The following is a 5,003-nucleotide window of genomic DNA, read 5'->3' as shown; positions in this document are numbered from 1 at the left end:
GGTGATGCACTTAATTCAAAGCCAATGCAAGCCTAAGTCTTCCTTCTAATTAACTTCTGATAGGAGGTAGAATATTAAAATTTGGACTTAGAGAATTTACTTTAATCACAAGTCTAAATTGTGAACCACTACCAAACGTAGATAATGATCATTTTTTTTTTTTTTTTTGGTAGGTTGGCCTTTGATTTTCTTGTAGATATGATCCATAGAAAATGTGCTACGAGCATGACAATGGGAGGGCTTGTATTCCCAATACTAGCATAAGCTTATGAAATGGTACCTATCTTAAGTACATCACAAGACTGCTTTGTAAGTCGAGTGAATAGAAAGTTGCAACCATCATAAACAAGGCTACACACACCTAGCCAAGATGGAACGATTGTGGAGGAAGGTTCTTAAATAACAAGAGGTAATGTTTAATTCTATATTAATTGTAGAACAATTAAAATAATAAAATGTTTGCTAATAGTTTTAGTCTCTTAATTTACTTGAGAGCTTGAGATTTGTCCATACTTGCCACTCTAGATGAAATGAAAATCCCCTATTGAGCGATTCCTTGAAGAAAAGAAGAAGATAATACATGAAATTAAAGAGGAGCTTCAAAAGTATATACTTAAGCAGCATGTAATTGACCTCACACTTAATAGAGAAGGACATTATTTACTGAATCTTTGCCTTAAGTCGTCAAACATGAAAGAACGAATTGTAATACAAAAATATTTTGTACATAACTAGTTAGGATTAGGTTGTAATAATGGGATATGCAAGCGTTAAGTCAAGAATCAATACACTTTAACTAAAAGAATAAACCTATAAAGTACAATGATCAAATATAATTGTTTAATATGAAAATTACATTGTAATAGAAGTAACCCTTGATAAGTACTTGCAAGAATTTTTGTTTTTAAAAAAACAACTATAAATGTTTAGAAAGGAAAATACATGCAGGAAGAGTACCGACGTAAATAAAAGTACAATGTTCTAAGATGTAAACTCAACCAGATATATGAGATATTTACATGACCTACGATTATGACTCATCCTCCCACAACATCCACGTTGAACTATGCTCTGTTTTGTAAGCAAGACAAAATCCTCTTTTTCCTAGGTCTTCCATACGATCCTTTCTTCTAAAAATGTGGATGATTGAATATGGGATTAGATCCATTTTTCCCATTCTTTCTTCCTTGTAATTGTTAAATCAGATAGTCTTTGAGCAATCCAAATTCTCCAAACGTATAAGGTGAACCTTTCTTTGGTCAAGACGACCTTAGATGAGGTTATCAGATTTGGCATCTTTGATGGAGGTGCTTTTTTCATCATATCAGACATTTTTAGAATAAGGTTGTTGTTTTCCTAGTTAGAATTTTTGCTATAGAGCCTTGTAATTAATGCTTAATTTAATTATTTGCATTCGTAACAATCAACTATCTATTATAGTAAAAATTTAATGTTATTAAATTTAATCCTAAACAGTATGTGATTGACATACAAGTGGATCATATTCAAGAAATAATCTAAAGTGTCTATAGTATATGGATCATAATCCTTGTGACATTATGGATACAACCCGCTTTGTAATTGTTACAAACGATTTGATCCAAGTCATTTATGTAGAGACAGGTAAGCAGAGACATGTTTTACAAAAAATTTATTGTATAAGACTATACCATGAAATATTTAATTTCTCTTTGTAAATTCATTAAATTGATAAGATTAATATTTCACAAATAATCATATATGCAACTTGATCTCAATCCTATATGAGTTATGAATTTCTGCTTGTGAGGCCTCCTCCTTTAATTTTATGGGTGAGAATGACCTTAATAGTCAATTTAATAGGCCTATCAGTTTGAGGACTTAACCAAATAGGGGGTTGGAAATATAATTTTGCAAGATGAAATACATTCCTTATCATATAAGGAAAACATATGAGTAGTTTCCTTAAGTGTTGATGTTGGAACTTGAACAATGAAACTTCACCCTTTCACTAGCCCAAGAGAGACTTTGTTTATGATTGGAGCATAGACAATTTTTTCATTAGAGGATCAATGACACTTAAGGTACAAGAGGTAATTACAGAGGGTAAAATGAATATTTGACCCAACTGTAGTCACGACTAACTCATGAAGGATCGACTTGCTTGTGATGATTATATCCATAGATACGACTTGTCCTACCATGGATAAGAGTATAACTCTAGGTCTATAGTGGGGTGACCTATAATTAATGAACGAAAATGATTAACTAGAGATTTTAATTAATTAATTATGGATCATTGGAATTTATAACATGTAAGTTCATAAGGTCCCCTTGCTAGCTCATAACGAAGAAAAAAGGATCAAGTTTGTTGAAAGAAAATTTAAAGTATTCAAATTGATTTTGGAAATGATCACCTACATTTTCAAACCCATCCATCCCAATTTACTTGGTTTAAAATACAAACCTATCCTAAAGTTAACCACCCCTTTTTTATGCATGGGTCAGAACTACATGTGTTGCACGTGCTTCACAACATTGAAAATGATCATATATGTATAAGTTGAAAAATTATTCAATATAAATCTCAATCTCACACAAACGTTAAAAAAAATACAATTTACGTTAAATGATAAGGAAAAAAAAAAAGACAACATACCTTAAGAAAAAAAAAGTTGTTTTTTTAATGTTGCATTTATTTAAGGTGAAGTAAATATTAGTTAGACATAAAATAGAATTTTGATTTTTTTTTAATTTTCTTTATTTAAGGTAGAGTAAATATTAATTAGAGATAAAATGTGATTTTTTTTATTTAAAAAAATATATAAGTTTCCCTTTAGTTAAAATATTAATTAAAGATAAAATGTGTTTTTTTAAAATAAAAAATTGTTTATTCAACATGAAATAGATATTAGTAAGAGATCATATGTGATTTTGTTTTTCTATTTTCATTTTGATGATTTGATGATTTTCTTATTTTCAAACTTTGATTTAAGCCAATATTTTCTAGAAAAATTTGTGATAATTCTTTCTTAGTTTTTTGAAACTTTTTTTTATTGGATAATTTGATTATTCTCCTGCTTTTAAACTTTAAAATAAACTAAAATAATTGTTTTTATTTTTTTTAATTTTTTTATATTAATCTCTTAGTTTTTTTTTTTTTTTTTTTGATGATTTGATTAATTGGTCAATTCCAAACTTTGATTTAAACCAAGTTTTTTTATAAAAAAAAAATATCATGATAATTTTTATTTTCTTAATTTTAAACATTAATAAAGGTAAAAAAAAAAATTTTTTTGTTATAATCTTATCTATATAATTTTATTAATTAATTTGGATGATATGATTATCTTTTTAATTTCAAACTTAAATTAAAATAAAATATTATTATATTTTTGTATAAAATTACATAATAATTATTTCTTAGTTGAAAAAAAAATTGTTTATCCTTCTAATTTCATTTTTTTTCAAATTTTAATTTCAACAAAAATAAAATATTAAAAAATATGACATACGTTAAAAACAGAGAGAGGGGTGATATCTTCTTATAGAAGATAGAATAGAGATACTTGAAACAGGAAGGTTAAACTTCTTAAGGAAACATTAGAAAAGAGGTTGCTATTAACGAAATTTAAAAAATACCTATAACAAAATTTCTAAAAAAAAAAAAAAAGAAAAAGAAAAGAAAAGAAAGAAAGAAAGAAAAGGAGATACCAAATGGAAAATGAAGGTTGAAATTAACTAGAGAGAAAAATTAGATCTCAAATCATAATTTCATTTTATTTTTTCTAAAAGTATTTCGAGGTAGAGATTATTAGAGATAATATGTGATTTTTTAAAAAAAAAATTGTGAATAGGAGATTATAGGATAAAATGTGATTTAAAAAAAAATTGTTTTCCCTTTACTTAAGGTGAAGTAGTTATTAGAGATAGAATTTGAGTTTTTAAAAAAGTGAATAAGATATTAGGGGATAAAATATGATTGTTCTAAAAAATAGAGATTTTTTGGGATAAAATTATGTGATTTTTTTAATAATTTAAATGTGAAATTACGTAATATATTCATATGATCATTAACTAAAAAGGGCAAAAGGAAAAATGGAATATTTCTCATCCATAGACCCTTATAGATATTATAATTCAGAATAATTAAACATAAAGGAGCAGAATTTTTATTATTTATTTATTTTTATTATTATTTTTATATAATTTTAGCAGCTAAAATAAACCATTTTAAACCTAATGTAACAATTTGAGTTGTAGTCCACCTAAAATTCTGTGTGGTGGATTCAACCTAACAAATCAATAAGTTTTTTTAGTTAATAAATTCGTTGGTTCAATTCAACGCTCATTCAACAAAGTTGAATTTATTTATATAATTTTTTTTTTTTTTTTTAAGAAAGAAAGAAGAAGATTAAACCATAGAATTTATCTATTTGATTGATAAAATTTCAAGACTACAACATTACTCTTGGACTTTTAAAATTTGAATTTTCAAATTTATTATCAACTTATTAAATACAAAATTGAAAGTGTATTTATTAAATATTTTTAAAAAATCAGAAACTAAATAATTACAATTATTATAATTTATCTTTCTAAAAAAATTAAATTCAAGACACGTTTACCTACTTGCAAATGTAATCCATGAAACTCAATTAAGAGATGTAGGTCTCACCTAGGGTTGGCAGGGCGGGATGGGGAAGGGTTTTGGGTCCCGTCCTCGATAGGGGAATTTATCCCCATCCCTGGAAACGGGTCTAGAGACCCGTTTCCCCGTTTCTCCAAAAATTTTCTTTGGTTTGGACTTGAACATTTTAGTGGGGCTAGATTGGGTTAAATTAAAGATTAAGCTAAATGTAAAAAATTAAGATGTATATATATTTTTTTAAAATCTCATCAGGGCGGGGTTGGGTTGGGGACGAGGCGGGATACCCTTCCCATCCCCATCTTCGATTTGGGGACCCTAAAAAGGTCCTCGATTTAACCCCATTCTCGATCAAACTGAAGATTCTCAACCCCGT

This window comes from Benincasa hispida, chromosome 8 (assembly GCF_027475165.1).
Source record: "Benincasa hispida cultivar pf3 chromosome 8, pf3_genome.v1.1, whole genome shotgun sequence".
Taxonomy (NCBI): Eukaryota; Viridiplantae; Streptophyta; class Magnoliopsida; order Cucurbitales; family Cucurbitaceae; genus Benincasa; species Benincasa hispida.
Note: the sequence above shows the minus strand (reverse complement) of the source record.